We start from the raw sequence: 23,316 nt of genomic DNA, 5'->3' as shown, positions 1-23,316 counted from the left end.
ATCATTGCTTGTCACCTTTGATTTCTTTTTTTCGTGACGCCTGAACTGTCCTGGGTGACCTATTGAAATACTTGCAGCAGGTCCCTACCCCTATTTCTAATTATAATTGAGTGTAACTAATGCACTGGGACAGTAAAATGAAGCAAACCCTTTATTCTTTGTTCCTTAAATTTAACAATTTTCTCAGAATGCTGGCTTACAGCATGAATTGCATACAACAAAAGATGGAATTCATCACATTCACCATTGAATTTAGAGTATGCCTTCAGCTATAAAAGAATGTTTCTGCCTCAATAAGAAACTCCTACCTTGAATTACAAGTGACCATCCATCACAACTGCTTGAGTTTAGGATCTGGTCTCTGTCAGACAGACTATTTCATTCTGGATTAGTGGTTCATGTCTGTTGGTTTTCTCTTTTAAAGGTTTATGCTCTGAAATTATGTTCTGCTGAGAATGTACGACCAACAGTTTTAGCAAAAATCAAAGAACATATGAAAGGATGGTCGATGATGTTTGTAAAACAAAGGACCAATAAGATAAAGTATGCAAATAACACAGGCTTTTTTTCTCTCTCAAAAAATGCAGGCAGTACTCACTTTTTTTACAAGGCTAATAGGGATCAGCACTCAAACTAAACCTCAATACTTAGATAAAAATCTCAGTTTGTTAGGAAAGAGGGTTTAATTTCTATCATAGATTATATCTGGCAGTATAAGGTTTATATTATACTGCTTATTCCAAGCCCATTGCACCTCTTAGTAAATCTAGAAGACTATTAGAAAAGTTCAGCTTGAGTGTGTCAATATATTGGAAGATAATTGTAAATGCTTATAAAATAGACTTTGTCCATTAAGATACAAACATATCAGCAACTCTCAAATCACTTACTCATTTCTAGGTGATTAAGCTACCATTCCATCAAGAAGAAAGCACTAAACCATCTCAGGCTTTTATTTTCTATTCCATTTTCGATAACCACATGATAACAATTTAGAATGCATTCATGTGGAACAGTTTGTGAAACCAACAGATGATAAGCAGCATTTTCTAATTAGCATACCTTATTTTCAGTGGCAAAGATATTTGAAATCATCTATCATTTGTGTGCCCTAATTATTTGAGAGAGTGATACTACATAAAATTACCCAATGTTAGTTAAACAATGGTACATCACAGCTTAAAATTAGATTGCCTGATCTTTGACTGTAGCACGAATGGTATTGTGTACTAGTGTTCTTCATTGCTTAAGCATTACACAATTTGATTAATGTATGTTATTAATGTATTCAAGTGGTTATATAATTCATTCAGGCATCTGACATCAATTCTCAAAAAAAAAGGCAAGACCCAATGTGCTGCCCAGAAATTGCCCATGTTATTACATTATTTAGCATGAAATTGGCTCAAGGCTAAATACTGCATCAAAGGCTATTTACATAAAAATGGTTTACGGTATTTATTACCAATATCAGCCTTTACAGACATGCTGATGCATGACTTTGAGCATAAATAATACACAATAGCCCAGGACTGGACAAGTTTAAAGAACTAATCTTTTTCAATCATGAGCATTCGCTCATTTAATTCTTCACTGCAGAATCTGCCTGATAATGTGAACGTCCTTGCTTCAGACAGGGTGCAGAGATGAACATTTCAAAGGATCTACCATAATTATTCATTGAAGCTTTGTTCATAAATTCTGTTGTTTAATTGCAGCTCAAAGTTAAATGGATATACAATTTCTACAGCCTGAGATAGAATATCATAATGGAATCTATTCTCAAGGAAGTTAGTGACAGTTCCAATTGCTTTGTTTGTTCATTAACCACTTGAAGGAATTCACAAAGCCAAGGGACAATTCTTGAAATCAATGGTACAGTGCTGGAATGAAGGAGAATAAATTGTTTTGTTAAATGCTTGTAAAGTTTGACATTAAAGGTTCTCATGTGCATTTTTAAAGAAACTGCTCCATATCACCAGGTATTCATTTCCATATATGTGTGAACATTAATGATATTTTTTGGAATTTTTCCCACATGTAAAGGTAACTAAGTAACTATATGTTTGACTTCATTCATGAGTGAAATATCGTCTTTTCCTTATTGTCAAATGAAACATCTCTTTAGCCTAATAAGACCATAAGAAATAGGAACAGGTGTAGGCTGTTTGGCTCTTCAAGCCCATTGTGCCTTTTAATGGGATCATGGCTGATGCGACACTCCTCACTTCCACTTTCCTGTGTTTTCCCTATAAATCTTGACAAATCAAGAATCTGTCTACAAGGACATGGACAAGGATTCTGCTCAAAAGGGACTAAACTGTATAAATGGGAGAAACCTTCACCCATTATTACTAATGCACACATAATAACTCACCTTGTTACTCATTTTATTTTGGATTATTATATGGCTAGTTAAAGGTTCAATGATGGCTGTGGCAAATGGTGACACTGGCAGTGGACAGGGTTTTGCCACCACAACAGCATCTGTTTCAGAAGCTCCAAAGCAGATGCCAGATCTAACAACAAGGCACCAGGAGACCCTCCTGCAACAGCTTCATGGGTGGCACTTGTGAGAAATGTTGCCTTTCCGGAACTATCATTGCTCAGCCAACCATGTGCATCTATTGATCATATCTAATCTCACTAAATTCTGAATCTGTATTCCTATCATCTTTCATTGATGGAAGGATGTCCATCAGTAGAAATCTCACATCACCCTTCATTTGTATTTAACAATGTTTTCATATTTTTCCAGATTCATAAATCTCTGACACTGATCGGAGACAAACATATTTGTAAATAAAACTATAAATTTAATAAATTCATTACCAGCATGTGTAATCTCCCAACTTCATGACGTTTTCGCATTTTAAAGTAATAGGTAAATAAATTGCCAAGAGGTGTGAGGGAGGAGCGAAGGACTGCTGGGAAGGCTGAGTATAATACTTTAAAATACCTACCTCAGGCCTCGGGGGCCTCCATTGGCCGAGAAGTGCACCCAACTCCAGCTCCTCGAAAACCGAATTAGGGAACTGGAGCTGGAGCTGGATGAACTATGGATCATTCTGGAGGCTGAGGGGAAAATTGAGAGGATGTTTTAAGGGAGGCGGTCACTCCCCAGACACAGGATAAAGACAGCTGGATTACAGTCAGGAGGAGGAGAAAGAGATGCGGTGGAGGGCATCGTCGACCACGTCTGGGGGGAAATTGCGGTCCTTGAAGAAGGAGGCCATCTGGGTTGTACAGTTTTGGAATTGGTCCTCCTGGGAGCAGATGCGGCAGAGACGAAGGAATTGGGAATATGGGATGGCGTTTTTACAGGTGGCAGGGTGGGTGGAGGTGTAGTCTATGTAGCTGTGGGAGTCGGTCGGTTTACAGTAAATGTCCGTGTTGATTCGGTCGCCCGAGATAGAAATGGAAAGGTCTAGGAAGGGGAGGGAGGAGTCTGAGACGGTCCAGGTGAATTTGAGGTCGGGGTGGAAGGTGTTGGTAAAGTGGATGAACTGTTCAACCTCCTCTTGGGAGCACGAGGCAGCGCCGATACAGTCATCGATGTAACGGAGGAAAAGGTGGAGGGTGGTGCCAGTGTAGCTGCGGAAGATGGACTGTTCCACATATCCTACGAAGAGGCAGGCATAGCTGGGGCCCATGCGGGTGCCCATGGCTACTCCTTTGGTTTGGAGGAAATGGGAGGATTGGAAAGAGAGGCATAGCTGAGGCCCATGCGGGTGCCCACATAGCTGGGGCCCATGCAGGTGCCCGGGCCCCAGCTACACCTCCTCCCACCCTGCCCCCTATTAAAACGCCATCCCATATTCCCAATTCCTTCGTCTCCGCCGCATCTGCTCCCAGGAGGACCAGTTCCAAAACCGTACAATCCAGATGGCCTCCTTCTTCAAGGACTGCAATTTCCCCCTCCACCGCATCTCTCCCACTTCCCGCTCCTCCGCCCTTGAGCCCCGCCCTCCAACCGCCACCAGAACAGAACCCCACTGGTCCTCACCTACCACCCCACCAAACTCCATGTTCAGTGTATCATCCGCCGTCATTTCCGCCACCTCCAAACGGACCCCACCACCAGGGATATATTTCCCTTCCCTCCTCTATCAGCGTTCCAAAAATACCACTCCCTCCGTGATTCCCTCGTCAGGTCCACACCCCCCACCAACCCAACCTCCACTCCCGGCACCTTCCCCTGCAACCGCAAGAAATGTAAAACTTTCGCCTACACCTCCCCCCTTACTTCCCTCCAAGGCCCCAAGGGATACTTCCATATCCATCACAAATTCACCTGCACCTCCACACACATCATCTATAGCATCCGCTGCACCCGATGTGGCCTCCTCTATATTGGGGAGACAGGCCGCCTACTTGCGGAACATTTCAGAGAACACCTCTGGGACACCCGGACCAACCAACCCAACCACCCCTTGGCTCAACACTTCAACTCCCCTCCCACTCCACCAAGGACATGCAGGTCCTTGGACTCCTCCATCGCCAGACCACAGCAACATGACGGTTGGAGGAAGAGCGCTTTATCTTCCGCCTAGGAACCCTCCAACCACAAGGGATGAACTCAGATTTCTCCAGTTTCCTCATTTCCCCTCCCCCCACCTTGTCTCTGTCAAATCCCTTGAACTCAGCACCGCCTTCCTAACCTGCAATCTTCTTCCTGACCTCTCCGCCCCACCCCACTCTGGCCTATCACCCTCACCTTGACCTCCTTCCACCTATCGCATTTCCAACACCTCTCCCCCAAGTCCCTCTTAGCCTGCTGGACACACTTTCCTCTTTCCTGAAGAAGGGCTTATGCCCGAAACGTCAATTCTCCTGTTCCTTGGATGCTGCCTGACCTGCTGCGCTTTTCCAGCAACACATTTTCAGCTACAATCAGGAGGAATAAAAGGAACCCATGGTCAGAACAGGGATCCCCTGTGGCCATTCCCCTCAGCAATAAGTATATCATTTTGGATACTGCTGGTGGAGACGGCCTACCAGGGTAAAGCCATACTTGTCAGTTGTCTGGCACTGTAGCTCAGAAGGGAAGGGGGAAGAATAGAAAAGTATTAGTGGTAGGGGACTCAATAGTTAGACAGATTGACAGGAGATTTTGTGGTCAGGAATGGGACTCCCGGAAGGTATGTTGCACCCCCCGGTGCCAGGGTCTGGAATGTTGCCAATTGGGTTTACAGGATTCTGAAGGGAGAGGGTGAGCAGCCAGAAATCATGGTGCATATTGGCACCAATGATCTAGCCAAGAAGGGATTGAGGATCTGAATAGTGACTACAGAGAGTTAGGTTGGAAGCTGAAGAGCAGAATGAGTACAGTAGTGATCTCAGGTTTGCTACCGGTGCCACAAAACAGTGAGGTGAAGAACAGTCAGCGAATGCAGTTTAACACATGGATGCGAGGCTGGTACAGGAGGGAGGTCTTCAGATACTTCGACCATTGGGATACCTTCTGGGGAAGGTGGGACTTGTACATGAAGGACGGGTTGCACCTGAACTGGAGGGGCACAAATGTCCTGGGTGGGAATCAGAGGCACATATCTGAAAGGGTAGCAGTTGCAGATGGAACAGTGACAGGATGTAATGTATCTCTCGGGAAGGTTTCTCACATGCTGAAACAAAGGGATTGATTAAAGTGTATCTGCTTTAATGCAAGGAGTGTCTGAAACAAGAGTGACAAACTTAGAACATGGATCAGTACTTGGGGCTCCGATGTTGTGGCCATAATGGAGATGTCAGTTTCACGGGGGCAGGAATGGTTGCTTGATGTTCCAGGGTTTAGGATGTTTAAAAAGAACAGGGAGGGTGGAAAAAGATTAGCATTGCTAATCAGAGAGTGCATCACAGTTACAGAAATGATGGTTGTTGAGGAAGGTTTGTCTACTGAGTCAGTATGGGTGGAAGTTAGGAACAGCAAGGGAACAGGCACCTCATTGCGGGGTTTCTACAGATGCCAAAATAGCAGTAAAGAGATTGAAGAATGCATCGGCTGGCGGACTTTGGAAAAATGCGTCTGTAGCAGGGTTGTTGTTATGGGGTGGTTCCAACTTTCCCAATATCGACTGGAACCTCCTTAGTGCAGATGGTTTGGATGGAGCCGTTTTTGTCAGGTGTTCAGGAGGGTTTCCTTACTCAGTATGTAGACAGACCGATGAGGAAAGAGGCCATTTTGGATTTGGTGCTTGGCAATGAGCCAGGACAGGTGTCAGATCTCGCAGTGGGAGAACACTTTGGTGACAGTGACCACAACTGCCTCACATTTACCATAGCCTTGGAGAGGGAAAGGAGCAGTTACCAAGGGAAGATATATAATTGGGGAAAAGGAAATTATGACACTATCAGACAGGAGTTGGGAAGTACAGACTGGGAGCAATTGTTCCACAGAAAGGGCACAACAGACATGTGGAGACTGTTTAAGGAGCAGTTGTAGTGAGTGATGCACAAATTTGTTCCTCTGAGACACGTAAGAAGGGGTAAGATTAAGGAACCTTGGATGACAAGAACAGAGGAATTTCACGTCAAAAAAAAAGGGCAGCTTACGTAAGGTTGAGGAAGCAAGGATCTAGCACAGCTGTAGAGGCTTACAGGTTTACTAGAAGGGAGCTCAGAAATAGACTGAGGAGAGCCAGGAGGGGACACAAAAAAGGCTTGGCAGGAAGGATTAGGGAGAACCCAAAGGCATTTTACTCATACGTGAGGAATAAGAGAATGATCAGGGAGAAGGTAGGGCCGGCCAGGGACAGTGCAGGGAACTTGTGCGTGGAGTCTCAGCAGATAGGGAAGCCCTAAATGAGTTTTTTGTTTTGGTTTTCACTAAGGAAAGGGACCATGTTGTGAATGAGAACTTTGAGGAGCTGGGATACAGGCTTGAACAGATCAAGATTGATGAAGTTGATGTGCTGGAAATTTTGGCAAACATTAAGATTGATAAGTTCCCAAGGCCAGACCAGATTTATCCTAGGCTGCTCTGGGAAATGAGAAAGGAGGTTGCTAAGCTGCTGGCAAAGATCTTTGCCTCTTCACTCTCCACAGGAGTCGTACCGGAGGATTGGAGAGAGGCGAATGTTGCTCCTCTTTTCAAGAAGGGTAATAGGGAAATCCCTGGCAATTACAGACCAGTCAATCTTACGCCTGTAGTCAGCAAAGTTTTGGAAACATTCTGAGGGGTAGGATTTATGACTATTTGGAAAAGCATAGCATGATTAAAGGCAGTCAGCATGGCTTAGTGAGAACTCTTATTGAGTTCTTTGAAGAGGTGATGAGACAGGTTGACAAAAGTCAAACAGTGGGTGTGATGTATATGGACTTCAGCAAGACATTTGATAAGGTTCCCCATGGTAGGCTCATTCATAAAGTCAGGAAATATGGGATACAGGGAGATTTGGCTATCTGGATTCAGAATTGGCTTGCTGACAGAAGGCAGAGAGTGGTTGCAGATGGAAAGTATTCTGCCTGGAGGTCAGTGTTGAGTGGGGTCCCGCAGGGCTCTGTTCTTGGGCCTCTGCTCTTTGTAGTTTTTATAAATGACTTGAGTGAGGAGGTTGAGGGGAGGGTTCGTAAATTTGCAGAAGACACAAAGGTTGGAGGTGCTGTTGATAGTATCAAGGACCATTGCAGGCTGCAGTGTGACATAGACAGGATGCAGAGCTGGGCTGAGAAATGGCAGATGGAGTTCAACCTGGATAAATGCGAAGTGATGCATTTTGGAAGGTCGAACTCGAATGCTGAATATAGGATTAAAGTCAGGATTCTTGGCAATGTGTAGGAACAGAGGGATCTTGGTGTTCAAGTGCATAGATCTCTCAAAGTTGCCACCCAAGTGCATAGGGTTGTTAAGAAAGCATATGGTGTTTTGGCTTTCATTAACAGGGGCATTGAGTTTAAGAGCCGTGAGGTTTTGCTACAGCTCTACAAGTCCCTGGTGAGACCACACTTGGAATCTTGTGTTCAGTTCTCGTCACCCTACCATAGGAAAGATACAGAGGCTTTGGAGCGGGTGCAACAAAGGTTTACCAGGATGCTGCCTGGACTGGAGGGCTTACCTGAAGAAAGGTTGAATAAGCTCGGACTTTTCTCTCTGAAGGAGCAAGAGAGAAGACCTGATCGAAGTATACAAGATAATGAGTGGAATAGATAGAGTCAACAACCAGAGACTTTTCCCCAGGCCAGGATTGACTGGTACGAGAAGTCATAGTTTAAAGATATTAGGAGGAAGGTATAAAGGAGACGTCAGAGGTAGGTTTGTTACGCAGAGAGTTGTGAATGCACGGAATGCGTTGCCAGCTGAGGAGGTGGAAGCAGAGTCATTAGGGACATTTAAGCGACTACTGGACATGCGCATGGATAGCAGTGAATTGAGGGGTGTGTAGGTGAAGTTATTTTATTTTACATTACAATTAATCCTCGGCACAACATCGTAGGCCAAATGGCTTGTTCCGTGCTATACTTACCTATGTTCTATGTTCTAAATCTTGTCAGTACAGGATGAGGCCTTGCATTAACCCTTGATTCCAGATCCTTTGGTTCACCTCCTTCTCAAGATATTAAAGTGTATTTATGTTTATAAACTCAATGATTCATTTGAACAGTACCAATTTATTATAATGGATTATTTTTGAAATATGAAGTGAAGATATTCTAATGAATATGAAGTGACAGAAAATAGTCCCAGTCTTCATAATTGAACAAATTACATAAATTCAGAAATATTACATGACCAACATAACGATAGGTACTTTATCAAATCTGGAATAGTTAATTTCAGTCCTTCAGATGAAAATGATGGCATAACTTTCAGACTGTTTGCCAGCTTTGGTATCGTGGTGTCACTATTACATCAATTAAGGTTTTTAATACATTTTATGCACCTTTTCTAACATTTTAAACTGCTGTGTGTTGTTCCTTCTGTTTATTCTTATATTCAGATCATACTGGATAACAGTACTCTCAAACATATCAGCCAGGTGTAACTGCTCTTTGATCTGCCAAAACCTTTAGATAATTACATGCAAACTTCTTCGATCTTTAAATACGTGGAAAACACCAGAGAGACTAAACTGCAATTCAATTGACAACGTAGTTACAAAAAAAAATCTAAAAAAAGTATTTATTTTTAGCTTAATGGTTACTATTGAATCATAGCAGAACAAAACAGGCAGGGCATGTCATAAATAGATATCTCCATCTAAGAAGGTTAGCTCATGTCAGCTTCTATGTTGAATCATCTAGTCAATATCATTAAGTTATTCATCATCTGTCATGGCTGTCTGCAAGCTACATCCTTTCTCTGTGCTTATTTCTGAATGTTAATTTTTTTCTAACAATAACTGAATTGAGTTGCACTTCATGAAGGAACCCTTTGCATTTCTACAGCTATTACTTGACATCATTGCTCACAATTTCTAAAATGTATCTAAAAGGTTACATCAATTACAGATAACCAGTCCCTTTAAAAATACAGTTCATCAACTCAGACAAGTGAAAGAACTCACAATCACAGAATAAGTCAAACAGGCATGAAAGACAGGAAAGTTTTAAATGAAGTTTAAGATAAGTTTATTGATGGATAAAATGTATTGCAAATGACCTATTTAGGGCCTTTGGCCCTAAAATGTAATTTTCAGAACCTCAGAGCTACAGATGATTTAACTGAATATTCCGAGACACACAACAGGCAGAATTAAAACTGGATTCAAACTGGATTCCAAGCTGCTACGCGTCATTATCGGAGGCCACAAGCTGAATATTTTACAGCTCAAAACACATAGAGACTTCAGGCTGCGAAGAGCACATACCAGATGTGAACCAAAAAGACAAATGGTTAAAATGCCTCAGAATAACTGAAATATTTGTTGATTTTTAAAATTTATAACACATGAAGTAAACTGAATTTGTCAAGCCAATTCATTTAACCGAACAGGTCCCTTCTCACACATTAACACGCTAGTTAATTTTTAAGAGCTGTGATAGCATTTTTAATGACTGACCTCTGAAAATTTTATATTTTGGGAGTGAAATTTGCCTTTGGTGATAGTCAGTAAATCAGCAGCACATATTATTTTATGTCTTCTCATTTTACTATTTAATCTTAATTCTAGTGCATATAAAACACTATAATATTCTGGGCATAAAATCTGTTGCTGATTTACTGTTTATTTATGCAGAACTGCTAAACTGCTTACCTTCAGTTGACTAACTGTATTAAAACGGTAGAAAATCAAGCCATGCGGGGATATTCGGTATATACGTATCATGTTGCATATACTAATTTAAGCTAAAATATTTCGGAAAATATGTTTATTTTCTGCAAACTGGAAGCTTAGCAACTGGAATTTCATTAGGATTTTCCTGTTAATCCATGCTGTATTTTCCAGTGGAACACAACGTGGAATTTTAACTTGCCAGTGGTTAGGAATTGGAGCATAAATGCAGCCTGCTTTTGCCATGTTAATGACCTGACTTCCTTGAAATGGGGTTGATGAGCTACAAATGGGCAGTCAAGTACAGATGGCGGGTTGCAATATCGTGCAGTGCTGGCATCACCTATCAGCAGCAAGTTACATTTCTGAGCTCGGAAGTTTGAAAGACTTTTAGACATATGCCAGAAGGGAGAATGAGATGGCACCAACCCAATTAATAATGGAGGATCACTGAAGAGAACGCTTACATCTTGTTGCAGGAAAATCCATCTACTAAAGAGAAGCACTGTTTATCCCATTCTTTCTGAGATGTCCACTTACCATCATCTTGCAGTTTCATGGTTTAAATACTTTAAATTCTAAATGGGCATCTTTCATTTCTGATCCTATCGCCATCTTGCCATAAGCTATTCCCAGAAGGACATGGTAATGTAATGGCACAGCAGTCACAAAACCTCACCCTCCACTGGCACACAACCAGCATGGCTGACACTCTCATTCACAACAGAACCCCAGACTCTCACCTAGTTCCCATTTAACTACCTTGTTGCACAGTTTACCTATTCCTAGATACATCCCATCAAAGCACCCTCTCTAGTTGTACATATTCTGTCTACATATTCTGGTCAACCACATTTTGTCATTGCCCAGTTAGGGAACATCACATACAGGCAAACAATCAGACATGTCTAAACATGAGCTTTTATCACAGATAGCAAAAGGGAACGGAAAGGAAACAAATACAGGCTGCAGTTAACACCCACAATGCAAAGCTCACACTGGCATGATAACCTTAACAGTGCATAATGTTCTGTTGCACCCAGCTCTCATCTATTGAGCTGGGTGTCAATTAGGTCCTGACTAGTTGTAGCACTGACACAGTTGAGCTTTGTCACACAACAGAAATACTTCCTCCATCTTAAAGTCATCATCCTTCTCCCTGGACAATTGCTCCTGTTCCCCTGATTCGTCAGCATCTATCACATCACCTCATTGTGTGCTTCAATTGTGCAGAGTATAGCATATCCGGGTGATGTGGCACACTCTGTGTGGATTATGTTTGTGTTTACACCCCACCTGCACCCCAACCTGTCCATAGACTGATCCAAACTATGTAACTACATTTTCTGAAGTCCTATCTTCTGTTCAACTGTGGAACAGATAGGAGTTCCTGCATCAATTTGGTGAAGATCCCCCACCAGGTGAATGACCAACACAATACAATAAGAAAGAGTACATACTGCACTTCAATCTCCTTCCCACCCCAGATCCACATCAATCATTCCATTCATTACATTTGTTAAAGCCATTATTACATTGTTTATAATACAGCAATGTTCCCCTGTCCTACAGCACATTTCAAAGCTCCACAAATAATGGGACCTTTTTAGCCAGCATTCACCTCTTTTTAAGTTACTACCACTAATTGCTGCATCTCTGCAATGAAAGTGTCAGTTTACCCAACACCAACAATATGACGCAATGCTCCTGTGATCCATAAGCATGTTTACTCGAGATGCATTGCACATTTGTGAAGAAATGTTTGCAAATGAAATGTAGTTGCAGTTCTAGCAAATGAAATGTAGCTTCTTGCACATTGTCCTTCAATACTGTAACATCCAGCAAAGTTCCCATGATTTTTCTGATTGAAGCATCACTGACTCTGCCCACCTTGGGCACTTTCCCAGCCATTTTGCGCCAGAACAATGGTAAGTGATGGCAGGGAATACAGCTGGTGGTGGACACCATCAGCACTGGGCCCTTGCTAGTTGCCAGGTACCCAGCAGAACTTCCCCTTCCCTTTCACTTCACTTTCCCACTACAGACCATTCCCACGCCTCCACATAGCAACCCACCATACAAGACATTATCTCCAACTGTCTCCCCTGCCCCCGAGACCTGATACCTAACTGATTGCACCCTGTTCCTCTATTCCCCTACTTGTGGTTATTCTTAATAAACCCTTTCCTGCAGCCTACCATGCACTCCAATGCTATTCCGCACACCCCTCTATGTACCTTGACTTTCCTCTCCTCACTGTTCTTGCTCCCACCTCCACAACTACCTTTTCTTTTCTCCCCATCCTCTTCCACACTGCTCCATCATGCTCACCCAACCCCCTTTGCACTTGCTTAACAATTAACGGATGGACCCCAAGAGTATATTTGGCCCTGGGCAAAGGGGTCAGTGATCAACTTCGATGGACAGTCCCTAGACATGATATAAAGACCTCTTACTGATATTTTTACACCTTCATGACTGATGATATTCAATTCCATCAACTGCTGCTACCTACAGGATGAACTGTTGCCCACTCCCTGGAATGCAGTTGAACAGATCTCCTCATGTGAGCATTCCAAGCTGATGACAATCAATGCCAATACCCTAGAATGCCTGCAGAATGTACTCCACTGATAGGACTGGCATTCCCTGCCTGACAGCACCCTCCCTTGACTGATAATATTATAAGCCCAGACCCGCTTTCTGACAATTGGCCATTAGGTTGAATGCATGTGCAGTGAGTTTGCCACATCAGCAGCTGGCTGTAGATGTGAAACTAACATCTTGATTCCTGAACATGGAGATGTTCATCCCTCAACCCTACAGCCTCCAATCCCACACTCAGGTAAATCCGTTCTTACAGGCAGCCTGTTTGTGTATTTCTGTAAAATTCAAACACATCAATCCATCAGGAATGAGAGCCATTGGCTCTGGCTAAAGCACTAACATCCTAACAGGCAAAGCAAGGCAAGGCAGACGTGCTGCAAGCATTCAGGTAAGCACTAAGTGAATGAGCTTTAAGATGAGAAGTGAGCACCAGTCAGATGTAGCCTGATTCATTCTGTGAGCTGGGTGCCTTCTCCAGCACACACTGTATCCTTGTAGAAGGCTTTCAGCATGAGATGGTAATGTAATATATTCTTCCTAAACTGACTGCAATTATATTGGACAAGTACCATGAGGGTCATGAAGGGTTTGCAACTGTCAGATGCTGATGTCTGTGAGTGACAGATGCATGAGGCTGGTGCCCATGGATCATGATCTGAGATGCTGTTTGACGCTGAGCAAAATGAAAGTTGACAAGCTGAAGTCACCAGATACCCACTCCAACTGACATGTCCAAAATTCTCAGCGTCCAGTTGGTTCTGTATCTTCACCAAGATTGCAAGCTGAAGACCAATAAGATAGAAACAAAGATAGAAATTCTGGAAAGTCTCAGCAGGACTGGCAGCATCTGTGGAGAGAAATCATTGTGAAAGTTTGGTGTCCAGTAACCATTCCTCTGGTTATATTGTAAATTGTCAGTGCAGATAAATAATCTGAGCTGTTTGCATACAATGATTCACTACAAAATTTACAATACAGTCTGTTTATTTTTCAGGAGTAATTTTCTTTGCCTGTGCATTCTTGTGACAGTTCTTTTTCAAATATAGATAATTGATTTTCAGTTACTTAAGAGTACCAAAACATAAAATTAAATGATAAGATTTGGAATACATTCTGAAGATCCTAACTGATGTTAGTGCTTTACTCACACATTTGATCACGTCAAGATATTTTAGGTGTATTCAATTGGAAAACTTGGTATTGATTGAATTAAGAATATATTATTTAAGGTAAGGCTAATTTAAAAAATAATTAAAAATTTAGAAGTACAATGAATTCTATCAATATTTAATTCGTAAAGATGCAGCTACATTTAAACCTCAAGAGAATTCAAAGTGGCCTATTGAAGAGAGTGGGCGTTGGAAAGACATTTAATGATTAACCAAAGTCCATTTATTGTACTGCATATTATTGTTCCTGTCTGTTCTATTCAACAAACGTTGCACATAATCATTATTTCACGAGCTACTCATCCACGTATCTGGATTAGTTAGCATGTTTACATCAAACTAAAAATTTATGTTTCTTAGAAAGTAAGTTTGTGGCTGCAGGAAGAAATCGGAGATCTCTCAGAACCTGGATGTGATTCTTTAAGTTATGGGTCAGCATAAGTGTTCAGAGTGTGTTTTCAGACATGAGTTGTTTGAGATAAAAAGGAAAGACATCCAATAAGTCATTTATCCATAGAGTCTGAAGAAATACTCAGGAAAGGGGAACAGCAGAAAGGCAGAGTGGTTATAAGGTTTTTTTTAAAAATTCATTCATGGGATATGAGTATCACTGACTGAGTCAACATGTCTCACCCATCACTATTTGGTACTTCAAGGCATGGCTTGCTAAGCCATTTCTGTGGGCAATTAAGAGCCAACTACATTGCTGTGAGTCTGGAGTCACATGTAGACCAGCTCATGTGAGGACCTTTTATCCTTCCCTCAAGGCCATAGTGAACAAGGTGGGTTTTTACAATAATTGACAATGGTTACAAGTTTGCCATGACACCAGATTTTAATACCAGATTTTAACTGATTCAAATTTCATCCCCTACCAGAGTGGGATCTGAACTTATGTCACTCGAGCATTAACTGGGTCTCTGAATTATTACTAAACCACTACACCACTGTGTCCCCTAGTGGGCGGTGTGGTGGCACAGTGCTTAGCACTGTTGCATCACAGTGCCAGAGACCCGGGTTCAATTCCCGCCTCAGGCAATTCTCTGTGTGGAGTTTGCACATTCTCCCTGTGGGTTTCTGCGTGGGTTTCTTCTGGGTGCTCCAGTTTCCTCCCACGTTCCAAAAATATGCAGGTTAGGTGAATTGGCCTTGCTAAATTGCCCGTAGCGTTAGATGAAGGGGTAAATGTAGGGGAATGGCTCTGGGTGGGCTGCGCTTCGGCGGGTCGGTGTGGACTTGTTGGGCTGAAGGGCCTGTTTCCACGCTGTAAGTAATCTAATCTAATCTACAGTGTGATTAAAAGGAAATAGAGAACTTGACGGTTAATTAATCCAGCAGTTGCAATTTTACAGCATCTTTCAGAACCAGAGATAGTGAAACAGATAACAAATAATAAAGTAATAAGATGCCATCATCTAAAATGGTTTACAATGCTTCAAGACAGTGCCCATCATCGTAGGGATTAAGATGATGTACATACACAATCTTCCCCAGTTCTCTGAGTACTTTTCAACTGTCTGCCAGCTTCTCCTGCAAGAGAAAGAGGCCAAGATGTCATTGATTGGGAGTTAGTGTGTTTGAGTGCTGTCTACGAGAAATGAACAATTAGAGGTCTGTAGATGCAATGAGATACAGGTGCCGTATGTTTGTTTTGAAGGTGTGAGAGAGTGAGGATAGTGTAAGGATAATGGGTTGAGTCATGAGCATCAAATGTGCTACAAGGTGAGTGGTGGAGCAGAGTGAAAGATGTATGTTGTGGTGGGTGAGATGTAATGTGCACATCCAGTCACTTACCTCAATTCTCAGAACGACATTGTTAAATGCTTATTTTAGCATTGCTACTAGAATCATGATGCTTTTCCTGGCACATGCTCTCACTGCTATCCCATGGTCTCTATGGGAGGATTTTTGAGCTCTGCTGCAGAGATAGCCACCTTCTTGAATTCAGCATTTTGACAAATGAGACATTTGTTGAATCTGGAAGCCCTCTCCTATCCTCTGTATGACATGACCAAAACCAATGATTCAGTAGTGCATTGCTGCAGCTTAGGGACTGTGCCATTAAATAGGGGAAGCTTCCCAGAGCACATTGTCCTGATTTAGCAAACGCTAGTCTGTCTCCCCAAAGTGTGCAAAGGACATGTGCATTTAAGTTATTGAGATTAGGGTTGTGCAGGTGTCATTCCTTTCCAGGCCCTCAATCATAAAAATAAAGTTGATAGACACATTTCCTGTTTTACCCGCCTGTTCCAAAGGACCTGGGAGCATCATAAAATATGGCCCGAATGGCCGACGACAGGGTGATTGAAAGTTGAGCTTCCTATGAGGGATCTATCTCTCTCCTCCTTCTTTGAGTATCCTGTCCTTCTTTATGGACTTTGTTCATTTTCCCAGGCACCATTAACTCCCAACGCAAACCTCATCAGATCATCCATATATGGGAACAACTTCTTTCTGTATTAGCTTTGAACTAAAAACAAAGGAACAAGACAGACACTGGAAACTTCAGCCAAGAGCTTCAGAAAAAATTAGTTCAAATACACAAGTAACTAATAGAAATGATCCAATGATTAACTTGCAAGAGCTCCCATGTCCATTTAAATCATGGTCATGGGAAAACTCCGTTATTTCACTTAAGGTATAATCAGCTGTGGAAGATTAAGAAATGGGGCTGAGTTAATACTGCCCATTTAATATGTTCAGTAAAAAGGAGAGATTAATGTAAAATCCAGTAAATGGCCATGCTGCCATCTACCCATCTAGTCCTGACCTGTCTGAAATTTTATGGGAAGTGGAGAGGTCAGCAATGCGAGGCATTAGGCCTGTCGAGATCCTTAAATGGTCAATTAATGGTCCATTAAGGACTTTATTACATTGCTGGTTGTGTTACATCCACATTGGGAGCAAATTCACACATGGGGAGCCTCCACCGTTTTAGTTGCAAGAATTGCCTCAGGAAATGAGAGCACTCCAGTGTGGGCTCCAATGGCCACTCCCCTTGCCATCACCACCTGAAACCCGTCCCCCACTTAAATGCAGCCCTCATCCTCCTCACCACCCCTCCCCCACCACCACCACCCTGCGCTTATAATGGTCTCCTCAATATGCTGGTAGTGCCTGTAGTCCCAGCTACTTGTCTGACTGGTGTTATAGGAACTGCAGAGGTGCCAGCCATCCTATGTTATGTGCTACTATTGCCATGTATCATGTTAGGACAATGTCCTTTCAAGAGGTGAGTCACATAAACACTGCTGAGTCACAATTGAGGTTGCAGGCTTGTTCAGACTTGTGTTGGGTTCTCACAGAATGTACAGCTTTGGAACAAAATCTTCTTGCTGAGTTGCAGCAATGACAAGTTCATATTTGCTTTTGTTCTGACTGGCAGGAGGTTGGAAGAACACAGCAAGCCAGGCAGCATCAGGAGGTAGAGAAGTCGACATTTTGGATGTAATCCTTCTTCAGGATTTCCAAAACGTGGACTTGCTGTTTTCTTCCAGCCTCCTCCCTGTCTGCTTTAGATTCCAGCATCTGCAGTTTGTTTTGTCTCTAATCAAGTTTGTTCTGACTAGAGCCTCATAACTGTCCAGTACAGAATCCCACGAGATGGAACTTCTTCCCAAGATAGGGATGGAAGTCATGCTTTAAAGCAACTAAACTGTTCCTGATGGGGCAGCTGAAGGCATCATGGGGGTGCTCCGCACTAACATTTTAATTGGAGAGTACATCGTATCACATCGAGTAAAGTGTGAAGGTTAGAACTTAGAGATCAGAAAATGTCGATACCAGCATCAAGCCATCATCCCAGGCTGTGTGGCAACATAATCTTCTTTCTCTGCTGACAATCTATTTTAAAGCTAGCTTTCAGCATACATTCTAGTTTGAGCAATCAGTGACTGGGTAGTACCTTTAAAAAGAATGGTGCTGCAAAATGCAATGTTTTCTCCAACCTTTTTACTACTAAGTCTCTTCCTAGTGGAATATGTTTACAATTTTATCAATTCAAATGTTACAAAAATCTAAGTGAAGATTTAGTAGCTTGACATTGTCATTTTCTCACACTGACTTTGAACATAATTAGTCTAATGCCAACTGATTTGAAAACCTTTTCTCATTATTTTCCCTGTACTGGCAGCTGTTTGAATAGGCACTGTCAGTTTGTGATTGAAATGGACTAACTGTGCTGTGGTTGTGCGCATCACTCTTGGAGATCCAGGCAGTGTTCAGACAATGCGTCCCATTCTCCCAAGGGACAGACAAATTTCCAGTCATTATTGGCATAATTGTTGGTGATTGGGCTAACACCAGAAGAGGAAACTACGTGCTTTTGTACATTCAACATGATGTAAAGACTCATGGAAACACTTAGCCAAAATGTGAGTGAATATGTCACATTTTTCCAGCCTGAACAATTAACAGCTTTGGTTGTTCTGAATTGTTGTTCCCACATATCACAAGACTGAAATTTGGCTGAAGAGCAGAATGCAAACGAAATAGAAGGTCAGCTCTTAGTAGAAATTCCTATGTCACCTGTACATAATTATAGCGTTCATTCATTTCTGCAAGACATAATATTTAAAGTGATGCAGTAACCACTTGTGCATAATAATGAAATAAAACTAAGCTTAAATCTCTGTATTTTTTAATAGAAGGAAAATAGAAGAGAGAAAATAATAAAACTGAGTGTTTCATTCTTCATGTAATCAGTTTCCTAAGTGTTCAAATAGATCCAAGAAAAAGAAGACAAAACTTTGGCCCTGACTTTAACTGAAGTCCAGTCACAAGTTTAGAATGAAAGTATTCAAAAGATGCTATATACTTCAAATGGCAGATTATCTCTTGCTCAGTATCATTAACTTGCTGTTATAAACAACTTGTGCTGCAGAGGTAGTACAGCACTGCGACTCTTTCCTTTCTGAAGTGAAGGCGTTTGCTGAGTTAGATTGAACGATGGCACTCAATTCCTGAAGAACCAAATGATGTAGAACCTCAAATCGCTTTTCCTCATTTAATTTTCTTCTACAGTTACTGATGATCTGTGAATTTTTCCTGGCTGGTATTGTATACGGTAATGATTCCGAATGAGTTCATATTTTAGCTGCATTAAGTTCCATCCAATCTGATTATGTTATATTCCTGTGTCGACAGCCAAGGAGAAACGTATGAGGTCCCAATGGAGGCAAGCATATTATCTTCAGCTCCTAATAGTCTGATTAATTAAACATAATTACAATGTAGTTCAGACTTTTTGTTGTTTTTTTTAATCACTCAGGGACTATTGCTGACTGGGCAAGCATTTATTGACCATCTGTAGTTGCCCTTGAGAAGGTGGTGTTGAGCTGCGTTCTTGAACCACTGCAGGCCACATGCTGTTGGTCGACCCACAATGCTCTGAGGGAGAAAATTCCAGGATTTTGATCTAGCAACAGTGAAGGAATGGCAACATATTTCCAATTCAAGATGGAAATGAACTTGCAGGTGGTGGTGCTCCCAAGGATCTGTTGCCCTTTTCCTTCTACATAGAAATGGTCATGGGTTTGGAAGGTGTTGCCTAAGGATTATTGGTAAATTTCAGCTCTGTATCTTGTAAATAGTACACACTGCTGCTGCTGAGTATCAGTAATGGAGAGAGTGTATACTTGTGGATGTGGCGCCAATCAAAAGGACTGCTTAGTCCAGGAAGCTTCTTGAGTGTTCCTGGGGCAGCTCTCACCTAGGAAAGTGGGGAGTTCCACCATACACCTGACTTGTACTTTGTAGATAGTGGACAGACGTTGGGGAGTCAGGAGGGGAGTTACTCACTGCAGTATTCCTGGCCTATGACCTGCACTTGCAGTCACGGTGTTTATGTGATGAGTCCAGTTGAGTTTCTGACCAAAGGTAACTTCAAGGACGTTGATAGTGGTGAATTCAGTAATGGTAATATTATTGAAAATCAAGCTTCAATGATTAGATTGTCTCATATTAAATATAGTCGTTGCCTGGTATTTGTGTGGCACAAATGTTATCAGCCCAAGCCTGGATATTGTTCAGGTCTTGTTGCATTTGAATATGGGCTGCTACAGTAGCGGAGGAGTCATGAATGGTACTGAACGTTGTGCAAATATCAGTGATCATTCCCACTTCTGGCCTTATAATGGAGGTAAGGCCATTGATAAGGCAGCTGAAGATGGTTGGGCCTAGAACGCAATCCTGAGGAACTCCTGCAGAGATTTCCTGGAGCTGAGATGGCCAACCTTCAACAAGCACAACCATCTTCAATGTGCCAGGTATGACTCGTATTCGAGGAGAGCTTAATCCTGATAACCACTGATTCCAGTATTGCTAAGCTCTTTGATGCACACTTGGCTGAATACAGACTTGATGTCTCTCACCTCACCTTTGGAGTTTAGTGCTTGTCATGTAATAACTTTGCAGTGTAAGAAGAATGTTCCTTCTCATCAGGACTCGAGAGTGGCTTATCCTGTACCACTAAATAGATAGCCACGTAAACTCATCAGAGAAAGAAGAATTGTTAGCAACAATTTTCCACCAACTACAAGTCATAGGTGTTGACACTGCAACCTACAGTGTTGCTCTGTGGCCCAACATTTCAACTCTCCCTCCCACTCTGCCGAGGACATGGAGGTCCTGGGCCTCCTTCACCACCGCTCCCTCACCACCAGACGCCTGGAGGAGGAATGCCTCATCTTCCACCTCGGAACACTTCAACCCCAGGGCATCAATGTGGACTTCAACAGTTTCCTCATTTCCCCTTCCCCCACCTCACCCCAGTTCCAAACTTCCAGCTCAGCACTGTCCCCATGATGTGTCCTATCTTCTTTTCCACCTATCCACTCCACCCTCCTCCCCCGACCTATCACCTTCATCCCCTCCCCCACTCACCTATTGTACTCTATGCTACTTTCTCCCCACCCCCACCTTCCTCTCACTTATCTCTCCACCCTTCAAGCTCTCTGCCTGTATTCCTGATGAAGGGCTTTTGCCCGAAACGTTGATTTTACTGCTCCTCGGATTCTGCCTGAACTGCTGTGCTCTTCCAGCACCACTAATCCAGAACAAGAATGAGCAGGACAACCCACTTGAGCTTGTAAATATTTCATTAACGGCACAACTGTCAAAGAGCAGATTTGACTTTGCCAGGTGATGAGCTGACACAAGTTCAAGTGCAACATTTCTATTTTTCATCTTCAAAATAATAATGATCAGTACTAGTGATGATAATAATGCTAAGTAAATAACAGTCTTTCAGCAAATGACGAGGGAGATGAAAGATCCAAAGTATTTGGAAGACAACCATTGAAAATGAATGAAAACACCCAATGTAATTAACAAATTGAAGTAAAGAATTTACTTATAAAGAAACATGTATGAGCAGATTGAAAATAAAGATTTTCTTGAGCAATTGCTCAGATTTAAGACCATTGTAGTTTCAGAATGTTCATTATTAATGATATACTCATACTACATGCTTTTTTTATTTTCTGACATATTTTGTGCCCAACATTATTACTATAGTTTGATGTTCAATACATCAATCCTAGCAATGTTTGCTTCACTTTGCTGTTCGTCAGCTTAACCTGAATTGGTTCTATATCTTGCTTCTTTGATCAAAGATCCTTTCTTCTAATGTATTAACATTATCCCTTAGTTGGAGTACTATCCTACTTCATTTTCCTGTTGGTCTCTTAAATGCAGAGTATCCTTAGATAGTCAGTTCCTAGTCTTGGTCACCCTGTGGCTAAATCTCTGTAATGGCATATCCATCCAATTACATCAATATGTGCATTCAAATCATCAATCTTTTTTATGAATACTACATGTATTCAAATAGAATGCCTTTAATTCAGCCTTTTTAGCACCTTGCTACATTTGAATGCTTTCTTATCACTTCATCTATTTTCTACTTTCACTTACTATCCTGCTACTTTATTCTACCAGTTTTACTTCCACTGAATGTGAACTCCCTTTCCCTGCTAATTTAGTTTAAACATTCCACAGCAGCAGCAGCGAATCTCATTGCGACAATATTAACCCCAGTCCTGCCAAGACAGAATTCATCAGTCTTGAACCGCGCCCACCTGTCTCAGAACTAGTCTCAATGCCTCAGAAATCTGATGCCCTTGTTCCTTCCTGCACCAGTTTTCTAGCCACATGTATAAGCAGCTAAATCTCCTGTTTGTAGGTTCATTAGCATTTAAAGCTAAACCTAGCAGATTAAGGTTACATAACTGTTCATAATAGTGTAACATTTCTCTAAGGAAATTGTTTGCAATATTCTAATTCATCTTAAGGCCTAGAGATTGACAGCTTCATTTTGATTCACTAACCTAAGACTTCAGTCGAAATGACAGGCCTCTGATAGTAATTATTCAGAAGGTCTTTTACTGCCATCTTAGTATATTAGTGCAGTGAAAGAGGGAGGGTCTAATTAATTTCCCAACCACATATAATACTATGTGGCCACATTCATATTAACCGCCAGGGCTTATTAGCATGTTCACTATCCTCCCAAATCAGTGAGCAGTGGGTAGAATGTGGTGACTGGCTGTTTAGAAAACTGAATTAGCCTGTGGCCATATATCAAGGCGCGAGTAAGTGTGGTGGAGAAGAGTATCACAGTGGAGAAAGCTGATGTCTGGGCACGAGAGGCCTACACTTTTTTTGTAATGATGTTTGCCCTGCCTGAACAACAAACCCTCTTGAGGAGTCACCTAATTCTGACCTTCAGCTGGTCAGAAACCTGAAGTTAAAATTAGTTGAAATCTAATTTGCCCACTATTTTAGCAAGTAAATTAAGTTCCCATGAACAACTTAACTACAAATGAAAAAGCATTTAAAATTGGAAATGATGAAATTCATTCAGCTTCCTTGCACTTGTATGTTCTTGGCCATTTCAAGAGCCATCTTGCTCTGTATTCGCAAGTTGGGTACAAATAAAACTCTTCCAACACCACATATTTTCAAAATACTAATTAAATTGTACTCTTTGCACTGATAATAAAATCCATATCTATTAAAGTAGATGTGGCACATCAAATCTACTGTATAGTTTATGATCAGAAGCAGCAGAAACGAACACTCAACTTGCCAACAATACTGATCAAATAATAAATAACCTCATATTCTATACGTCTCCACGAGACAAGTTAACCATTTACCATTAATTTCTTAAAAATGATCTAAAGCATTTTCCAGATTTGATAAAAGTCTATGAACTAATGTTGAAAATTCATCAATAAATGAGTTCAGATATTAGGATTATTAAAGTCTTAAACTTTTTCCCAATCTATATTTTGATAAAAGGTGCATAATACACAGAATTATCATTT

Source organism: Chiloscyllium punctatum, chromosome 15, assembly GCF_047496795.1.
Source record: "Chiloscyllium punctatum isolate Juve2018m chromosome 15, sChiPun1.3, whole genome shotgun sequence".
Taxonomy (NCBI): domain Eukaryota; kingdom Metazoa; phylum Chordata; class Chondrichthyes; order Orectolobiformes; family Hemiscylliidae; genus Chiloscyllium; species Chiloscyllium punctatum.
This window is presented reverse-complemented; position numbering follows the sequence as displayed.